This window comes from Triturus cristatus, chromosome 8 (assembly GCF_964204655.1).
Source record: "Triturus cristatus chromosome 8, aTriCri1.1, whole genome shotgun sequence".
NCBI lineage: Eukaryota > Metazoa > Chordata > Amphibia > Caudata > Salamandridae > Triturus > Triturus cristatus.
This window is the reverse complement of record NC_140591.1, coordinates 1,598,136,562-1,598,158,738: the sequence shown is the minus strand read 5'-3', so window position 1 is coordinate 1,598,158,738 and position 22,177 is coordinate 1,598,136,562.

The window sequence follows — 22,177 nt, the reverse complement described above, 5'->3', positions numbered from 1 at the left end:
AAATGAAGTGTTCACCCTTTTTTGTGTGTGTACGAATAGTTGTGAAGCAAAAGACAGCTCAAACATGTTTTTGCGGTCATCCTGCTCCGAATTTAACTCCTGTGTTAGAGGTTGCCACAAGTTATAAAAACATCCTACACCTTGAGAACTATGGTGAATTTGTTTTTTACTTTTTTAGCTTTTTTTATTATAAGACAACAATACACCCATACATACATAAATATTAATCACAATGGCTAACATGCTTTGTCAAAGTCAGTAGGTCTGGCCTTGGCAACCTGGTGTCAAGGTTCGCCTTTTTTATTTGTTATTGCAATCATATTAAAAGAGAAGAAAACAATAAAAGATGCTGCTGCTTAATCATCCTGTCTGTATGTTTGAAATACAAATTTTAAAAAATAACCATTCCATTAGTTTTTTATTGGTACCTCCTAGAAGACAAGTATTCCTGTAAAAGGTAAAGAAACCCTTTCAGTCTTAAAGCATTTCACAGGAAAGAAAATATATGATATAATAATTTTGATGTTATGACATAATTTGAATAAACATGGATGTGTACATTTAATTTTAAAAAGATAGAGAATTGAAAGATAAAATCATTGGCAAGGGGAAGTACTGGTCTGCCGGCCCTGACAATGATGTGCAAATGTTGACTTCTTTTAAGGAAAAATGCTATCACTCTCTATGTAAGCGCCAATGTGGAAGCGAAATGACAGTTGAACAGAATAAAAGATGAAGAGGACTGACTCAAATCCTTCAGCCTCATGGTTTATAAATGTCTCCAAAACAGCTCAATGCCAAGATATAGTTATTTCATTACATGACAAGATGGCCATACAAACAATTTTTTCAGTGCATTTCTAATTCTTTTTTAAATGTGAAGTCAGACAATATTACAATTTCTAGCTATAAGATAACTTTCAGTGAATTTGTGTGTTGCTTCAATGTAAAGTAAGATGTCCATCACCATGTGTAGCCTACGACCAGGCCCTGCACCTAACCCCAATGGGCGTCCATCCCCTTGAGGGCACCCAATTCCCCACCAGTGTCATGTAACAATATAAAGGGGGTCATTTTAAGTAAGGCAGACACCTGAATTTGTCAAAAGGTCGGGATAACAAAATTTAAAAAGTGGCAGGCCTTTCAGATGTATCAAGGGATTGACACATCAACATATACAAAGCAGACTGATGGGCTTTAACAAAAAATACCAATGACAACAATCACTTTTAGTTTTCATAAATTCACACATTGTAATGTTTAATAAAAGAGATTATCACAAAAAGTTTTCAATAAAGCATTATTTTAAAAAAGCTTGTCTGTGCTTCTTTTTTAACAATTTTCAGACCACAAAGGATTAGCAATATAACCAGTCCCAAGGAATCCTTCAACTCCAACTGAAGAGAATATAGCTCTAGCGCATAGTGCTTTTATAAATTTGGTAAGCTTTCCAGGGGTCATGGATGCAATGTCCCAGAAGACTCTTTATTTTTAATGTTGCCGAGAGGAAGTTGTGGGTCCTGCAGTCCTTCAAAATATTTAATGAAATCTTTGGTGATTCACCTGCTGCTTCTAGGTACCCAACCCACCTCACAAAATATGTTTTAAAAGCTCTTGCAGGGCATTGTGAGGTGTTTATTGTAAACAGCAGTGAGTAATATTTCAGTGGCTCCCAAAGCTCCCAGCAGGTCCCGTTCTTTGTTTCTACCTTCACACTTAGAAACTTTTATGGAGCTTTTCTTCCCGAGGGTCCTCAAAGCTCCCAGCCAGTCCGGATCCGGTGAGGGTTCGCCGGCTTGACTTGTGATGAGGTCCCGGTCAACTTCCCTGGAGCGGACTTAGAACATTTCTCAAGATCGCTTCAGCTGGGCAACCCAGGATACCAGGCTGGAAAACGATGGAAGACAGGTAGCTTGGCTCTCGCTGTTGCTCCCGGTCACCTTTTATACGAGCGGACTTAGAAACTTTTCTGAAGCTTTTTCTCACGGGGTCTCTTGATGCTTCTTATGTAACCAGATCCGGTGAGGGTTCGCCGGCTTCAGATTTCTTCTAGTCCCGGTCAATCTCTGGAAGTTGAAGCAATGGAGCCTTTAGCGGCACAAACCTGGTTAGCTTGGCCGACTCGCGGTTGAAGGCAGTTGGCCTGGCTGGCCAGGTTAGTCGGTCCCTCTATGGAGCTTTTTTTCAAAGTTGCTTCAAAGTTCTCCAAACTTCTTGAACTTCTTCCTGGAGTTCCTCAAGGGGTCCCAAAGTGTCTCAAACTTACTCCAAGGGTCTGGAAGCTCCAAGATGGTCCTTGAAAGTTGAGGATGTCAGTTTCCACAATCCACAGGTACAAAACCCTTACAAATCCACTGATGGTTCTCCAAGGTGTAGATTTAGTTGGTGATGTTCCAATTGAGCTCTTTTGACCAGTAGCTTTCAGGGAGTCCACTCTTTAGTTCCTTTTTCAGCAAAATAATCCACAGGGCTGTAGTTTCAGATGGTGCAGTTTTCAGAGGTTAGGCCTTAGAAATCTGTGTACAGCAAAACGTCTAAGCAGGGCACTTTTTGCTTCAGTAAGTTTCAAGCAGCAGATCTGGAGGGCTCTGCCCCTCTCAGATACGTATTCCAAGTTCTCTGGGTCATGCAGGAGGTCAGTTCTGACCAATGGGAGCAGGGTAACATCCTGTAGAGTGTGGCATTATTTTGTCCCAGAGGGCATCAAAACTTCCAAATCCATAATGGCTGATTTTCCAGCCGCTGAGGTAAGAGCTGGCTAAACACCCCTCTAGGATGGCTAATTTACTTAGACTCTCCCACCTACATCTACTCATTCCTTCCTTAATCCTACCATCTGCCTGAGGTGGTAAGTTCAGAGCTGTAAATGACACTGGCCTCTGCTTTCCTCTTTGAAGACCATGGTTTACGACTCTTCCCCCCGTCCTGGCATTCCTATGGAACAGCACACTGCCCTCCAAGCAGAACTGGTCAACCCCAGGGGCTGTTTATCATCTCTACAAGGCAGCCTGGCTAATCCACTTAACTCTGACCAATCAGGGCAGACCACAGGAAGGCTGAATTTGGATTTACAAACAAGAAAGTCTTATAACTTCTTGTTTGTATACTTTAGTAGAAATTCAACAATATGATATTGTTGGATTTCATAATACCATTCTGGGAAGTCTTTGAATGACATTTCTAGCCCTCTCCTATCCATAGTAATCAATTAATAACTGCTTACCATGTTAACCTATGTAACAGGGGATTTGCAATGGAAAAATGACTTGGGCCATTTTTCCAGCACCAGGACTTAAAAAAATATATTTTATAAGTACTTGTCTTATATCTACAACTAGGGGATAATTTAGGGGTTCTGAATCTGTAGAAATATTGAATGTAGATTCTCCCTCTACATTCTCCTAGCATCAAAGTCGAATTTAAGTAGCACTGCACCACAATGTGGGGAGTAAAATGTGAAATTTCACTTAACCCAGGCACATAAAAACTAATTTTATAAGGGTGTACCTTATAAATAACTGATCCCCCACCCCTGAGATACCGAGGGGAGACCCTGGGGGTCCCTAATATGTCAAAACATTGTAGGTTATCAATTTTTAAGTGCCTCAAACACCGAAGTTGAGTTTGGGTACAATTTACTTTTTAAAAGCAGTCCTGACACCAAAGTCCTGCTTTTGAACTGACCGCAGGCTTCAGCAGTGCACACATGCAAGTGCAAAAAGAGCTGCTCGCCTCTAAACTGCCATTCCCCAGGGTACTAGGGACTTCTAGGTAGTTTCAATCCCCCTGCCCTATTATATACTATGGGCTTATAGTGTAGGTCATGCCAATGACAGGGGTATTCCACCATACCATTGTGTACCATAGTGTATGTAGGTGCATAGCACTGGCCCAGGGCCTGGTTAGGCAGAGCCCAGAGTCAGTCAGAGTCAGTTACCACCAGCATCAGTCAGCAAGAAGTCGGGGGGTGCCCGGGGTACAGGCTGACTTTGCAACAGTAATGTTTTGCACAATGCAGAAGATGAATCAAGAAACAAAAAAGAGAATACATTTTGCCTACAAACAAGACAACTATAGTAAAAGTGAAACGTTTGATTAGACTAATATTGAACTACAATTAGGATTCACAATTTGGTACAGAAACACTGGAACATAGTCCTTACAGCTTATGTCCTCAAAGTTCTAATTGACTCTAAACCCAATATGATATACAAAAGAATGCAAAGCATAATATTGCACATTGCTATCTTAAAAGCCTAGACTTATGAACAATAGATTGGCTAACCCAGAGGCATGGTTCTTCCCTTGTAAAAGATTCAAAGCCTATAATACCAACATGAAAAAATGCAAAATTGTGTGCGCCTTACAAACATAAGACGAAATCAATCAATCATTCCCTGAAAAATGGAATATGTGGTATAGGCCTTTAAATGCCCATGCCCAAAAAGAAGTACAAAGTACGATTACCCCAGTTTGGAAATGAATTTACAGCACAAATGAGCAATAAAAGTTCAATATTTTTCTGAGTCTGTGGCAAAACATTTTTCCGAAGAACACAATAAAAATTAAGATCTACTGCCATTTCTCGACAATGGTCAGGGTAAGCCATGTATGTGTGGACCACATCATCTCACTAAAAATCAAGCACCCTTCAGAGCTAATTTGAAAGAAGAGGTGTGGCGCAGCAGCCAGGGTGCCTGACTCCGGACCACGGGGCTCCTGGTTCGTTCAATGGAGGGAGGTTAGCCCAGCACCATTTGACTCTGGGCTATAGCTTGCTTAATCTTCGCGACTGACCCCAGCACCGGGACACCTCTTGATTCGTCATTCTTTTATGCAATGCAATGCAGCAAGCCACCTTGCTGTGCTGCATGAAAGGGTAGGAATGTGTTCTAAATGCCATTATACAGCGCATGCCTGTCCTTTCCTTGCGCTGTCTCATGTTTGGCTGCCTAGAGCCAATGCAAGCACCTTTACGTGGTAGGCAGGGTTGTTTTGTGCAGAAAGTGACTTCTTCCTGCATGAAAACAATCTTGAGATAAATTCTCCTCTTTCTATGTGTGGTGTACAATGCAGCACACCTAGTAAGAGGAAACAACATTAATAAATAAAATATATTTCTCTCATTACGCCTCACCCAGGGAGATGTCGAATTTTGACATCTTCCCAGGTCTACCACTAATGGTATTTTTGGGAAAGTGCCAAAATCCATGGGTGGATGCGTGGGAACACCCAAGCTCCACACACGGAACAACTTTCTGCTGCAGAGTAGTACAAGGCAGCAGTTTGTGCTGCTGTTCATTACTCTAGATTTAGAAGTCATGCAAAACCATGCAAGGTGGCCTTGAGTGGTTTGACAAATCTCACTTAGGTTTTGAGTCAACTTTGCGCCCACTTGTGTGGTCCAAGGGTGACGAACTTCCTTGAAAATTTGAATTGATAGAGGTTGAGAAACATTTGGATAAAAAGAATGAACATTGGGGAAAATGCAATAAGAGCATAACAATAATACATCTAAACCCCTGTAAAATAGTGAAAGAATTGTGGCAACAAACATAGCAAATCCCTTTTTTGTTTAGCTAGTACACTTTGGTGCCATTTAACAAATCTTCATGGAACTGTTTTATTTTTGCCTTGTTTGTCCATGGAAATTTGTGGGTGAACTATCAAGCAGGGGTCAAGATAAAGGGGGTTTCAAAACACAAAATCCCCAGCATTTTTCATAGATTTTTTTGGAAAGTGATATCTCATAAACTGCTGAACAGAATTACATCAAATGTGGCAGGAAGCTTAAACTTGTTGTTAATCTGTTCAGTACTTTTAAAGATATTAAGCTCCACAAATATTTGTATATGTGGATTGTTCGGTTCAAGGGACTCTCACGAGAGTCCCTTGAAAGGAATTAAAAAAAAAAGACATTTCTGATTGGCCCAGGGTGCTTTGTTACCCTTGAGATATTTTGCACCCATGGGGGATGAGCCCCCTGCCCTGAACCGTAACAAGTCTCAGGGGACCCTGTCCTCTGGGGTTAAAAATATATTGATGGGGAGGGGCCACATAGCTCCCCCTCTCAGACTGTAGTGGTCCTGGGATCCCATCACCCAGGGACAAACATTTTTTGACCAAGTCATGAATGATGCAATATGTGACATCATCAGCAGTGCATTGTGGGCGCGCGAGTTACAGTTAGCAGAACTAACTATAACGGAGGGATTTCTATAGTTTTGCACGAGTGAAATGGCCAGCTAACTATAACACCCCTGAAACCTATGTTTTTTTCTGTGAAAATCTAAGGTTTTTTAAATGCTAATTTCTAACTATAACGTCTCTGAAACCTATGGTTTTTTCAGTGAATTTCAAAGCTTTTTTAAATGCTAATTTCTAACTATAACGTCTCTGAAACCTATTTTTTTTCCCGCGAATTTCAAAGGTTTTTTAAATGCTAATTTTTAAGTGTGATAATAGTTATACCTATTTTTTGTACTGGTTTTCTACAGTTGTTTAAACTGTTTAGTTATAATTTTTTTATTCATTAAATAACATTATATATTTTTCTGAAAATTGAAAAAAAAAAAATTTAAAAATTCAAACTGAAATATTGAGTAATTTTCTTGTTTTCATTTTTTATTTTAATATATTTATATTATTTTTTTTTAAAAACAAAAATTCCTTTTTTTTTTCGGAGTTGCGCACTCAAAGCGTACACATCACGGTGGGTGCGCGCATCCTAGCCGCCATTTTAGAAAAGTCGGGAAGGATCCGCGTACGGTGTGCGACGGCTGCGTGTTTTTCAGTTACATCATATACATTTAAAATTATGTGATGTGCGCAATTGATATGCGACCAGTCCGCGACTCCTGCTCCCACGCATTCGCGACACATGCGCATTACGGTACGAGATGCTTGCGTAATTGCAGGTCCTGCGAGACATCCTATACGTGCTGGGAGAAAAAAATAAATGATGTTCCTAAATGATATGTATGTGTCTTTAATATACATATTAGGGCAAGAGATTATCTAAGATATTCATAAAAATAATATATTTGTACTTATAATAAACTTATATTATTTTTAAATATATTTTCGCGAAGTCGGGTGCGTGCATCGTGAGTGCAGAGAACCAGGTCAGCAGAGCTGCTGTAGAGCCAGAGAAACCAGGTCAGCAGTGCCGTTGTAGAGCCAGAGAACCAGGTCAGCAGAGCGCCTCTAGAGCCCAATAAGCAGGTCAGCAGAGCTGCTCTAGAACGAGAGATCCAGGTCAGCAGAGCTGCTCTAGAACCAGAGAACCAGCACAGCAGACCTGCTCTAGAGCCTAAGAAGCAGGTCAGCAGAGCTGCTCTAGAAACAGAGAACCTGGTAAGCAGAGCTGCTCTAGAGGCCGAGAACCAAGCCAACAGAGCTGCTGTAGAGCCAGAGACACCAGGTCAGCAAAGTTGCTTTAGAGGGAGAGAACCAGGTCAGCAGAACTGCTTTAGAGCCAGAGAACCAAGGCAGCAGAGCAGCTCTAGAGCCAGAGAACCAGGCCAGCAGAGCTGCTTTAGAGCCACAGAACCAGGTCTGCAGAGCTGATCTAGAGGCAGAGAACCAGGTCAGCAGAACTGCATAAGATCGAGAGAACCAGGTCAGCAGAGCTCTTTAGAGGGAGAGAACCAGGTCAGCAGAGCTGCTTTAGAGCCAGAGAACCAGGTCAGCAGAGCTGCTCTAGAGCCAGAGAACCAGGTCAGCAGAGCTGCTTTAGAGCCACAGAACCAGGTCTGCAGAGCTGATCTAGAGGCAGAGAACCAGGTCAGCAGAACTGCATAAGATCGAGAGAACCAGGTCAGCAGAGCTCTTTAGAGGGAGAGAACCAGGTCAGCAGAGCAGCTTTAGAGCCAGAGAACCAGGTCAGCAGAGCTGCTCTAGAGCCAGAGAACCAGGTCAGCAGAGCTGCTCTAGAGGCAGAGAACCAGGTCAGCAGAGCTGCTTTAGAGCCATAGAACTAGGTCAGCAGAGCTGCTTCAGAGCCAGAGAACCTGGCCAGCAGAGCTGCTCTAGAGCCTAAGAACCGGCTCAGCAGAGTCGCTCCATAGCCAGAGAACAAGGTCAGCAGAGCTGCTGTAGAGCCAGAGAAACCAGGACAGTAGAGCTGCTTTAGAGCAAGAAAAGCAGGTCAGCAGAGCTGCTTTAGAGGGAGAGAACCAGGTCAGCAGAGCTGCTTTAGAGCCAAGAGACCAGGTCAGCAGAGTGGCTCTAGAGCCAGAGAACCAGGTCAGCAGAACTGCTTTAGAGCCATAGAACCGGGTCAGCAGAGCTGCTTTAGAGCCAGAGAACCAGGTCAGCAGAGCTGTTGTAGAGCCACAGAACCAGGTCAGCAGAGCTGCTCTAGAGCCTAAGAACTAGGTCAGCAGAGCTGCTCTAGAGCCAGAGAACCAGGTCAGCAGAGCTGCTGTAGAGCCAGAGAATCCAGGTTAGCAGAGGTGCTTGAGATGGAGAGAACCAGGTCAGCAGAGCTGCTTTAGAGCCAGAGAACCATGCCAGCAGAGCTGCTTTAGAGCCAGAAAACCAGGTCAGCAGAGCTGCACTAGAGCCAGAGAACCAAGTCAGCAGAGCTGCTTTAGAGCCATACAACCAGGACAGCAGAGATGCTTTAGAGCCAGAGAACCAGGTCAGCAGAGCTGCTCTAAAGCCTAAGAACCAGGTCAGCAGAGCTGCTCTAGAGCCAGAGAACAATGCCAGCAGAGCTGCTTTAGAGCCAGAAAACCAGGTCAGCAGAGCTGCACTAGAGCCAGAGAACCAAGTCAGCAGAGCTGCTTTAGAGCCATACAACCAGGACAGCAGAGCTGCTTTAGAGCCAGAGAACCAGGTCAGCAGAGCTGCTCTAAAGCCTAAGAACCAGGTCAGCAGAGCTGCTCTAGAGCCAGAGAACCAGGGCAGCAGAGCTGCGGTAGAGCCAGAGAAACAAGGTCAGTAGAGCTGCTTTAGAGGGAGAGAACCAGTTCAGCAGAGCTGCTCTAGAGGAAGAGAACCAGGTCAGCAGAGCTGCTTTAGAACCAGAGATCCATGTCATCAGAACTGCTTTACAGCCATAGAACCGGGTCAGCAGAACTGCTTTACAGCCAGAGAACCAGGTCAGCAGAGCTGTTGTAGAGCCAGAGAACCAGATCAGCAGTGCTGCTCTGTAGCCTAAGTACTAGGTCAGCAGAGCTGCTCTGGAGCCAGAGAACCAGGTCAGCAGACCTGCTGTAGAGCCAGTGACACCAGGTCAGGAGAGCTGCTTTAGAGGGAGAGAACCAGGTCAGCAGAGCTGCTTTAGAGCAAGAGAACCAGGTCAGCAGAGCTGCTATAGCTGACACTGACTGACTGACACTGACTGACTGACACTGACTGATTGACACTGACTGACACTGATTGAATGACACTGACACTGAAAGACACTGACACTGACTGACACTGAGTGACACTGATTGACTGACACTGACTGACTGACGGACACTGATTAACTGACACTGACTGACACTGATTGACTGACACTGACTGACACTGTTTGACTGACTGACTACTCTCTACTACTATACTACTCACTCTTTTCTACTCTCTACTACTCACTCTCTGCTACTCACAACTACTCACTCTCTACTATTCACTCTCTACTAATCACTCTCTACTACTCTCTACTACTCACTCTCTACTACTCTCTCTCTACTACTCCCTCTCTACTACTCTCTACTCTTCACTCTCTACTATTCACTGTCTACTACTCACTCTACTACTCTAAACTACTCTCTACCACTCACTCTCCACTACTCTACTACTCACTCTCCACTACTCTCTACTACTCACTCGCTACTACTCACTCGCTACTACTCTCTAGTACTCACTCTCTACTACTCACTCTCTACTACCCTCTACTACTCTCTCTCTACTACTCTCTACTATTCACTCTCTACTACTCACTCTCTATTACTCTCTACTGCTAAATCAACTACTCTCTACTACTCTCTACCACTCACTCTCTACTCAATCAATCAATCAATCCTATCATTTGTATAGCGCACTACTCACCCGGTGGGTCTCAAGGCGCTGGGGGGAGGGGCCCGCTACTGCTCGAATAGCCAGGTCTTGAGTTGCTTCCTGAAGGACGGATGGTCCTGGGTCAGCCGGAGGCGGATGGGGAGGGAGTTCCATGTCTTGGCTGCCAGGTAGGAGAAGGATCTTCCTCCGGTGGTGGCTCTGCAAATGCGTGGTACGGCGGCGAGGGCATGGCTGGTCTATCGTAGCTGGCAGGTGGGCGTGTAGAAAGTCAGGCGGTTGTTGAGGTACTTGGGGCCCAGGTCGTGGAGAGCCTTGTGTGCGTGGGTGAGGAGTCTGAACGTGATACTCTTGCTGATGGGGAGCCAGTGCAGTTCTCTCAGGTGGCCGGAGATGTGGTTGTGATGGGGGATGTCCAGGACGAGTCGTGCGGAGGCGTTCTGTATGCGCTGGAGTCTTTTCTGTAGTTTGGCTGTGGTTCCGGCGTAGAGGGTGTTCCCGTAGTCCAGTCGGCTGGTAACGAGTGCCTGGGTGACCGTCTTCCTGGTTTCGGTGGGGATCCATCGGAAGATCGTACGGAGCATGCGCAGGTTGTTGAAGCACGATGAAGAGACGGCGTTGACTTGTCTGGTCATCGAGAGGGAGGAGTCCAGGATGAAGCCCAGGTTGCGTGCGTGGTCCGTTGGCTTGGGAGTGGTGCCCAGGGCAGGGGGCCACCAGGAGTCATCCCAGTTGGAGGGGGCTGATCCCAGGATGAGGACTTCCGTCTTGTCTGAGTTCAGTTTCAGGCGGCTGTTCTTCATCTGCTCAGCGACGTCTTTCATCCCTTCGTGTAGGCTGGCTCTGGCGGTGGCGGGGTTGTTGGTGAGGGAGAGGATCAGCTGGGTATCGTTGGCATAGGAGATGATGTTGAGGTTGTGTTGGCGTGCGATGGCTGCGAGAGGGCTCATGTAGACGTTGAAGAGGGTCCGGCTGAGTGATGATCCTTGTGGTACGCCACAGATGACTTCGGTGGCCTCGGATCTGAACGGGGGGAGGCGGACTCACTGGGTTCTGCCGGAGAGGAACGAGATGATCCACTCCAGTGCCTTCTCTTGGATTCCGATGTTGTTGAGGCGCTGTACTAGAGTGCGGTGGCAGACAGTGTTGAACGCCGCAGAGAGGTCCAGGAGGATGAGGGCCGCTGTTTCCCCGTTGTCGAGCAGGGATCTGATGTCATCGGTGGCTGCGATCAGGGCGGTCTCGGTGCTGTGGTTGGCTCGGAAACCAGACTGCGAGGGGTCGAGGGATCTGTTCATCTCGAGGAATGCAGCGAGCAATCTGTTGACTGTCTTCTCGATAACTTTGGCAGGAAAAGGGAGGAGCGAGATGGGGCGGAATTTCTTGAGGTCGGTGGGGTCAGCTGTTGGTTTCTTCAGTAGGGCGCTGAGCTCTGCATGCTTCCAGCTCTCCGGGAAGGTGGCGGTGGTGAAGGAGACGTTGATGATGTCCCGGAGTTGGGGTGCGATGATGGAGTCGGCCTTGTTGAAGACGTGGTTGGGGCAGGGGTCGGTTGGTGATCCGGAGTGGATGGTGTTCATCGTGCGGGTGGTGTCTTCGGTGCTGACCGGGGTCCAGTTGCAGGTGGTGGTGGGGGGGCGTTGGTTCGGTGGTTGGGTGCGTGGTTGGTGCGCCGCAGCTGTTGTGTATGTCGGCGATCTTGTGGTAGAAGAATGAGGCGAGTGAGTCGCAGAGGTCTTGCGAGGGGGTGATGTCGTTGATTCCGGCGCTGGGGTTGGAGAACTCTTTGACGATGCTGAACAGTTCCATGCTGTTGTGGGTGTTGTTTTCCAGTCGTTATTTGAATGTTGACCTTTTGGTGGTGCGGATCAGCTGGTGCTGTATGTGGGTGGCGTTCTTGAGGGCAGTCATGTTTTCTGTGGTCTGGTCGTGGCGCCAGGCTTTCTCGAGGGTGCGGCAGTTCTTCTTGGAGTTTTTGAGTTCGTCGGTGAACCAAGAGGCTTTCTTGCTGCCGGGTCTGATGGGAGGGGTCTTCAGTGGTGCGGGGTCATCTGCGCAGTCGGTGAGCCACTGTGTGAAGATGCGCGCTGCTACATTGGGGTCCGTTACTACTCTACTACTCACTCTCTACTACTCTCTACTACTCTCTCTCTACTACTCACTCTACTTCTCTTTACTACTCACTCTCTACTACTCTCTCTCTACTACTCACTCTCTACTCTTCACTCTACTACTCACTCTCTACTACTCACTCTCTACTACTCTCTACTACTCACTCTCCACTACTCAATCTCTACTACTTGCTCTCTACTACTCCCTACTACTCACTCTCTACTACTTACTCTCTACTACTCTACTACTCTACTATTCACTCTCTACTACTCACTCTACTACTCTCTACTACTCACTCTCTACTACTCACTTGCTACTACTCTCTACTACTCACTCTCTACTACTCACTCTCTACTACTCTCTCTCTACTACTCTCTACTATTCACTCTCTACTACTCACTCTCTACTACTCTCTACCACTCACTCTACTACTCTCTACTACTTTCTCTCTACTACAATGTCCAGCCCCATGAACTACCCGTGTGTGTAACTAACTAGGGGTTAGGAAAAGCTTTGGGGTGAATGGGTCTGGGTGGCCAGGAGCTATCCATGTGGGCACTTAAAAGTTAGAGGAAATCATGTCATCACCCCGCGTTCCCCAAAGTCCTACGAGAAAAACGGTACCTCACTTGTGTGGGCCGGCCTAGTGCCCGCGACAGGAAACGGCGCAAAACGCAACATGGTCACACCTCAATTTCGCAGTGAAAAATGACCCTTTTTTGGCAAAATGTCTAGCTGTAGTTTTTTAACCCTAGCTCTGCGGGCACCTTGGGAAACCTAGCTAACCTATACATTTTTGAAAACTAGACACCCAGGGGAATCCAGGATGGGGTGTCTTGACTGCCTCCCACCAGGGTCTGTTACCCAGAATACCTTGCAAACTTAAAAAATTGTCAAAAAAAACACATTTTCCCCACATTTCTGTGGTGGAAAGTTCCGGAATCTGCGTGGATCCACAAATTTCCACCCACCCCACGTTCCCCAAAGTCATACGAGAAAAACGGTACCTCACTTGTGTGGGTCGGCCTAGTGCCCGTGACAGAAAACGTCGCAAAACGCAACATGGTCACACCTCAATTTCGCAGTGAAAAATGACCCTTTTTTGGCAAAATGTCTAGCTGTAGTTTTTGAACCCTAGCTCTGCGGGCACCTTGGGAAACCTAGCAAACCTATACATTTGTGAAAACTAGACACCCAGGGCAATCCAGGATGGGGTGACTTGACTGCCTCCCACCAAGGTTTGTTACTTAGAATCCCTTGCAAACCTAAAACATTGTCAAAAAAAACCTACATTTTCCCCACATTTCTGTCGTGGAAAGTTCCGGAATCTGTGTGTATCCACAAACTTCCACCCACCCCGCATTCCCCAAAGTTGTACGAGAAAAAAACGGTACCTCACTTGTGTGGGTCGGCCTAGTGCCCGTGACAGAAAACGTCGCAAAACGCAACATGGTCACACCTCAATTTCGCAGTGAAAAATGACCCTTTTTTGGCAAAATGTCTAGCTGTAGTTTTTGAACCCTAGCTCTGCGGGCACCTTGGGAAACCTAGCAAACCTATACATTTGTGAAAACTAGACACCCAGGGCAATCCAGGATGGGGTGACTTGACTGCCTCCCACCAAGGTTTGTTACTTAGAATCCCTTGCAAACCTAAAACATTGTAAAAATAAAATACATTTTCCCCACATTTCTGTCGTGGAAAGTTCCGGAATCTGTGTGGATCCACAAATTTCCACCCACCCCGCATTCCCCAAAGTCTTACGAGAAAAACAGCACCTCACTTGTGTGGGTCGGCCTAGTGCCCGCGACAGGAAACGGCACAAAACTCAACGCGGTTACACCTCAATTTCGCAGTGAAAAATGACCCTTTTTTGGCATAATGTCTTGCTGTAGTTTTTGAACCCTAGCTCTGCGGGCACCTTGGGAAACCTAGCAAACCTATACATTTTTGAAAACTAGACACCCAGGGGAATCCAGGATGGGGTGACTTGACTGCCTCCCACCAGGGTCTGTTACCCAGAATCCCTTGCAAACCTAACAAATTGTCAAAAAAACCACATTTTCCCCACATTTTTGTGGTGGAAAGTTCCGGAATCTGCGTGGATCCACAAATTTCCACCCACCCCGTGTTCCCCAAAGTCTTACGAGAAAAACAGCACCTCACTTGTGTGGGTCGGCCTAGTGCCCGCGACAGGAAACGGCACAAAACGCAACGCCGTCACACCTCAATTTCGCAGTGAAAAATGACCCTTTTTTGGCAAAATGTCTAGCTGTAGTTTTTGAACCCTAGCTCTGCGGGCACCTTGGGAAACCTAGCAAACCTATACATTTTTGAAAACTAGACACCCAGGGGAATCCAGGATGGGGTGACTTGACTGCCTCCCACCAGGGTATGTTACCCAGAATCCCTTGCAAACCTAAAAAATTGTCAAAAAAACACATTTTCCCCACATTTCTGTGGTGGAAAGTTCCGGAATCTGCGTGGATCCACAAATTTCCACCCACCCCGCGTTCCCCAAAGTCTTACGAGAAAAACGGTACCTCACTTGTGTGGGTCGGCCTAGTACCCGCGACAGGAAACGGCGCAAAACGCAACATGGTCACACCTTAATTTCGCAGTGAAAAATGACCCTTTTTTGGCAAAATATCTAGCTGTAGTTTTTGAACCCTAGCTCTGCGGGCACCGTGGGAAACCTAGCAAACCTATACATTTTTGAAAACTAGACACCCAGGGGAATCCAGGATGGGGTGTCTTGACTGTCTCCCACCAGGGTCTGTTACCCAGAATCCCTTGCAAACCTAAACAATTGTAAAAAAAAACAAATTTTCCACACATTTCTGTGGTGGAAAGTTCCAGAATCTGCGTGGATCCACAAATTTCCACCCACCCCACGTTCCCCAAAGTCTTACGAGAAAAACGGCACCTCACTTGTGGGGGTCAGCCTAGTGACCGCGACAGGAAACGGCGCAAAAAAGCAACATGGTCACACCTCAATTTCGCAGTGAAAAATGACCCTTTTTTGGCAAAATGTCTAGCTGTAGTTTTTGAACCCTAGCTCTGCGGGCACCTTGGGAAACCTAGCAAACCTATACATTTTTGAAAACTAGACACCCAGGGGAGTCCGGATGGGGTGACTTGACTGCCTCCCACCAGGGTATGTTACCCAGAATCCCTTGCAAACCTAAAAAATTGTCCAAAAAAACACATTGTCCCCACATTTCTGTCGTGGAAAGTTCCGGAATCTGTGTGGATCCACAAATTTACATGCACCCCGCATTCCCCAAAGTCTTACAAGAAAAACGGTACCTCACTTGTGTGGGTCGGCCTAGTGCCCGCGACAGGAAACGGCGCAAAACGCAATGTGGTCACATCTCAATTTCGCAGTTAAAAATGACCCTTTTTTGGCAAAATGTCTAGCTGTAGTTTTTGAACCCTAGCTCTGCGGGCACCTTGGGAACCCTAGCTAACCTATACATTTTTGAAAACTAGACACCCAGGGGAATCCAGGATGGGGTGACTTGACTGCCTCCCACCAGGGTCTGTTACCCAGAATCCCTTGCAAACCTAACAAATCGTCAAAAAAAACACATTTTCCCCACATTTCTGTGGTGGAAAGTTCCGGAATCTGTGTGGATCCACAAATTTCCACCCACCCCGCGTTCCCCAAAGTCTTACGAGAAAAACGGTACCTCACCTGTGTGGGTCGGCCTAGTACCCGCGACAGGAAACGGCGCAAAACGCAACGTGGTCACACCTCAATTTCGCAGTGAAAAATGACCCTTTTTTGGCAAAATGTCTAGCTGTAGTTTTTGAACCCTAGCTCTGCGGGCACCTTGGGAAACCTAGCAAACCTATACATTTTTGAAAACTAGACACTCAGGGGAATCCAGGATGGGGTGTCTTGAATGCCTCCCACCAGGGTCTGTTACCCAGAATCCCTTGCAAACCTAAGGAATTGTCAAAAAAAACACATTTTCCCCACATTTCTGTGATGGAAAGTTCCGGAATCTGCATGGATCCACAAATTTCCACCCACCCCGCGTTCCCCAAAGTCTTACGAGAAAAACGGCACCTCACTTGTGTGGGTCGGCCTAGTGCCCGCGACAAGAAACGGCGCAAAAAGCAACATGGTCACACCTCAATTTCGCAGTGAAAAATGACCCTTTTTTGGCAAAATGTCTAGCTGTAGTTTTTGAACCATAGCTCTGCGGGCACCTTGGGAAACCTAGCAAACCTATACATTTTTGAAAACTAGACACCCAGAAAAGCCAGGATGGGGTGACTTGACTGCCTCCCACCAAGGTCTTTTACCCAGAATCCCTTGCACACCTAAAAAATTGTCAAAAAAAACACATTTTCCCCACATTTCTGTGGTGGAAAGTTCCGGAATCTGCGTGGATCCAAAAATTTCCACCCACCCCGCATTCCCCAAAGTTGTACGAGAAAAACGGTATCTCACTTGTGTGGGTCGGCCTAGTGCCCGTGACAGAAAACGTCACAAAACGCAACATGGTCACACCTCAATTTCGCAGTGAAAAATGACCCTTTTTTGGCAAAATGTCTAGCTGTAGTTTTTGAACCCTAGCTCTGCGGGCACCTTGGGAAACCTAGCAAACCTATACATTTGTGAAAACTAGACACCCAGGGCAATCCAGGATGGGGTGACTTGACTGCCTCCCACCAAGGTTTGTTACTTAGAATCCCTTGCAAACCTAAAACATTGTAAAAAAAAAATACATTTTCCCCACATTTCTGTCGTGAAAAGTTCCGGAATCTGTGTGGATCCACAAATTTCCACCCACCCCGCATTCCCCAAAGTTGTACGAGAAAAACGGTACCTCACTTGTGTGGGTCAGCCTAGTGCCCGCGACAGGAAACGGTGCAAAATGCAACGTGGTCACACCTTAATTTCGCGGTGAAAAATGACCCTTTTTTGGCAAAATGTCTAGCTGTAGTTTTTGAACCCTAGCTCTGCGGGCACCTTGGGAAACCTAGCAAACCTATACATTTTTGAAAACTAGACCCCTAGGGGAATCCAGGATGGGGTGACTTGACTGCCTCCCACCAGGGTCTGTTACCCAGAATCCCTTGCAAACCTAACAAATTGTCAAAAAAAACACATTTTCCCCACATTTTTGTGGTGGAAAGTTCCGGAATCTGCGTGGATCCACAAATTTCCACCCACCCCGCGTTCCCCAAAGTCTTACGAGAAAAACAGCACCTCACTTGTGTGGGTCGGCCTAGTGCCCGCGACAGGAAACGGCACAAAACGCAACGCGGTCACACCTCAATTTCGCAGTGAAAAACGACCCTTTTTTGGCAAAATGTCTAGCTGTAGTTTTTGAACCCTAGCTCTGCGGGCACCTTGGGAAACCTAGCAAAACTATACATTTTTGAAAGCTATACACCCAGGGGAATCCAGGATGGGGTGACTTGACTGCCTCCCACCAGGGTATGTTACCCAGAATCCCTTGCAAACCTAAAAAATTGTCAAAAAAACACATTTTCCCCACATTTCTGTGGTGGAAAGTTCCGGAATCTGCGTGGATCCACAAATTTCCACCCACCCCGCGTTCCCCAAAGTCTTACGAGAAAAACGGTACCTCACTTGTATGGGTCGGCCTAGTACCCGCGACAGGAAACGGCGCAAAACGCAACATGGTCACACCTTAATTTCGCAGTGAAAAATGACCCTTTTTTGGCAAAATGTCTAGCTGTAGTTTTTGAACCTTAGCTCTGCGGGCACCTTGGGAAACCGAGCAAACCTATACATTTTTGAAAACTAGACCCCCAGGGGAATCCAGGATGGGGTGTCTTGAATGCCTCCCACCAGGGTCTGTTACCCAGAATCCCTTGCAAACCTAAAGAATTGTCAAAAAAAACACATTTTCCCCACATTTCTGTGATGGAAAGTTCCGAAATCTGCATGGATCCACAAATTTCCACCCACCCCGCGTTCCCCAAAGTCTTACGAGAAAAACGGCACCTCACTTGTGTGGGTCGGCCTAGTGCCCGCGACAAGAAACGGCGCAAAAAGCAACATGGTCACACCTCAATTTCGCAGTGAAAAATGACCCTTTTTTGGCAAAATGTCTAGCTGTAGTTTTTGAACCATAGCTCTGCGGGCACCTTGGGAGACCTAGCAAACCTATACATTTTTGAAAACTAGACACCCAGAAAAGCCAGGATGGGGTGACTTGACTGCCTCCCACCAAGGTCTGTTACCCAGAATCCCTTGCACACCTAAAAAATTGTCAAAAAAAACACATTTTCCCCACATTTCTGTGGTGGAAAGTTCCGGAATCTGCGTGGATCCAAAAATTTCCACACACCCCGCTTTCCCCAAAGTCTTACGAGAAAAACAGTACCTGACTTGTGTGGGTCGGCCTAGTGCCCGCGACAGGAAACGGCACAAAACGCAACACGGTCACACCTCAATTTTGCAGTGAAAAATGACCCTTATTTGGCAAAATGTCTAGCTGTAGTTTTTGAACCCTAGCTCTGCGGGCACCTTGGGAAACCTAGCAAACCTATACATTTTTGAAAACCAGACACCCAGGGGAATCCAGGATTGGGTGACCTGACTGCCTCCCACCAGGGTATATTATCTAGAATCCCTTGCAAACCTAAAAAATTGTCAAAAAAACCACATTTTCCCCACATTTCTGTGGTGGAAAGTTCCGGAATCTGTGTGGATCCACAAATTTCCACCCACCCCGCGTTCCCCAAAGTCTTACGAGAAAAACAGTACCTCACTTGTGTGGGTCGGCCTAGTACCCGTGACAGGAAACGGCGCAAAACGCAATGTGGTCACACCTTAATTTCGCATTGAAAAATGACCCTTTTTTGGCAAAATGTCTAGCGGTAGTTTTTGAACCCTAGCTCTGCGGGCACCTTGGGAAACCTAGCAAACCTATACATTTTTGAAAACTAGACACCCAGGGGAGTCCAGGATGGGGTGACTTGACTGCCTCCCACCAGGGTATGTTACCCAGAATCCCTTGCAAACCTAAAAAATTGTCCAAAAAAACACATTTTCCCCACATTTCTGTCGTGGAAAGTTCCGGAACCTGTGTAGATCCACAAATTTACACCAACCACGCGTTCCCCAAAGTCTTACGAGAAAAACGGTACCTCACTTGTGTGGGTCGGCCTAGTGCCCGCAACAGGAAACGGCGCAAAACGCAATGTGGTCACACCTCAATTTCGCAGTTAAAAATGACCCTTTTTTGGCAAAATGTCTAGCTGTAGTTTTTGAACCCTAGCTCTGCGGGCACCTTGGGCAACCTAGCAAACCTATACATTTTTGAAAACTAGACACCCAGGGGAGTCCAGGATGGGGTGACTTGACTGCCTCCCACCAGGGTATTTTACCCAGAATCCCTTGCAAACCTAAAAAATTGTCCAAAAAAACACATGTTCCCCACATTTCTGTTGTGGAAAGTTCCGGAATCTGTGTGGATCCACAAATTTACACCCACCCCATGTTCCCCAAAGTCTTACAAGAAAAACGGTACCTCACTTGTGTGGGTCGGCCTAGTGCCCGCAACAGGAAACGGCGCAAAACGCAATGTGGTCACACCTCAATTTCGCAGTTAAAAATGACCCTTTTTTGGCAAAATGTCTAGCTGTAGTTTTTGAACCCTAGCTCTGCGGGCACCTTGGGCAACCTAGCAAACCTATACATTTTTGAAAACTAGACACCCAGGGGAGTCCAGGATGGGGTGACTTGACTGCCTCCCACCAGGGTATTTTACCCAGAATCCCTTGCAAACCTAAAAAATTGTCCAAAAAAACACATGTTCCCCACATTTCTGTCGTGGAAAGTTCCGGAATCTGTGTGGATCCACAAATTTACACCAACCACGCGTTCCCCAAAGTCTTACGAGAAAAACGGTACCTCACTTGTGTGGGTCGGCCTAGTGCCCGCAACAGGAAACGGCGCAAAACGCAATGTGGTCACACCTCAATTTCGCAGTTAAAAATGACCCTTTTTTGGCAAAATGTCTAGCTGTAGTTTTTGAACCCTAGCTCTGCGGGCACCTTGGGCAACCTAACAAACCTATACATTTTTGAAAACTAGACACCCAGGGGAGTCCAGGATGGGGTGACTTGACTGCCTCCCAACAGGGTATTTTACCCAGAATCCCTTGCAAACCTAAAAAATTGTCCAAAAAAACACATGTTCCCCACATTTCTGTTGTGGAAAGTTCCGGAATCTGTGTGGATCCACAAATTTACACCCACCCCGTGTTCCCCAAAGTCTTACAAGAAAAACGGTACCTCACTTGTGTGGGCGGCCTAGTGCCCGCGACAGGGAACGGCGCGAAACGCAATGTGGTCACACCTCAATTTTGCAGTGAAAAATGACCCTTTTTTGGCAAAATGTCTAGCTGTAGTTTTTGAACCCTAGCTCTGCGGGCACCTTGGGAAACCTAGCTAACCTATACATTTTTGAAAACTAAACACGCTGGGGAATCCAGGATGGGGTGACTTGACTGCCTCCCACCAGGGTCTGTTACCCAGAATCCCTTGCAAACCCAAAAGATTGTCAAAAAAAACACATTTTCCCCACATTTCTGTGGTGGAAAGTTCCGGAATCTGCGTGGATCCACAAATTTCCACTCACCCCGCGTTCCCCAAAGTATTACGAGAAAAACGGTACCTCACTTGTGTGGGTCGGCCTAGTGCCCGCATCAGGAAACGGGGCAAAACGCAACGTGGTCACAATTCAATTTCGCAGTGAAAAATGACCCTTTTTTGGCAAAATTTCCAGCTGTAGTTTTTGAACCCTAGCTCTGCGGGCACCTTGGGAAACCTAGCAAACCTATACATTTTTGAAAACTAGACACCCAGGGGAATCCAGGATGGGGTGACTTGACTGCCTCCCACCAGGGTCTGTTACCCAGAATCCCTTGCAAACCTAACAAATTGTCAAAAAAAACACATTTTCCCCACATTTCTGTGGTGGAAAGTTCCGGAATCTGCGTGGATCCACAAATTTCCACCCACCCCGCGTGCCCCAAAGTCTTACGAGAAAAACGGTACCTCACTTGTGTGGGTCGGCCTAGTGCCCACGACAGGAAACGGCGCAAAAAGCAACATGGTCACACGTCAATTTCGCAGTGGAAGATGACCCTTTTTGGCAAAATGTCTAGCTGTAGTTTTTGAACCCTAGCTCTGCGGGCACCTTGGGAAACCTAGCAAACCTATACATTTTTGAAAACTAGACACCCAGGGGAATCCAGGATGGGGTGACCTGACTGCCTCCCACCAGGGTATATTATCTAGAATCCCTTGCAAACCTAAAAAATTGTCAAAAAAAACACATTTTCCCCACATTTCTGTGGTGGAAAGTTCCGGAATCTGCGTGGATCCACAAATTTCCACCCACCCCGCGTTCCCCAAAGTCTTACGAGAAAAATGGTACCTCACCTGTGTGGGTCGGCCTAGTACCCGCGACAGGAAACGGCACAAAACGCAACGTGGTCACACCTTAATTTCGCAGTGAAAAATGACCCTTTTTTGGCAAAATGTCTAGCTGTAGTTTCTGAACCCTAGCTCTGCGGGCACCTTGGGAAACCTAGCTAACCTATACATTTTTGAAAACTAGACACCCAGGGGAATCCAGGATGGGGTGACTTGACTGCCTCCTCACCAGGGTATGTTACCCAGAATCCCTTGCAAACCTAAAAATTGTCCAAAAAAACACATTTTCCCCACATTTCTGTGGTGGAAAGTTTCGGAATCTGCGTGGATCCACAAATTTCCACCCACCCCGCGTTCCCCAAAGTCTTACAAGAAAAACAGCACCTCACTTGTGTGGGTCAGGCTAGTGCCCGCGACAGGAAACGGCACAAAACGCAACGCGGTCACACCTAAATTTCGCAGTGAAAAATGACCCTTTTTTGGCAAAATGTCTAACTGTAGTTTTTGAACCCTAGCTCTCCGGGCACCTTGGGAAACCTAGAAAACCTATACATTTTTTAAAACTAGACACCCAGGGGAATCCAGGATGGGGTGACTTGACTGCCTCCCACCAGGGTATGTTACC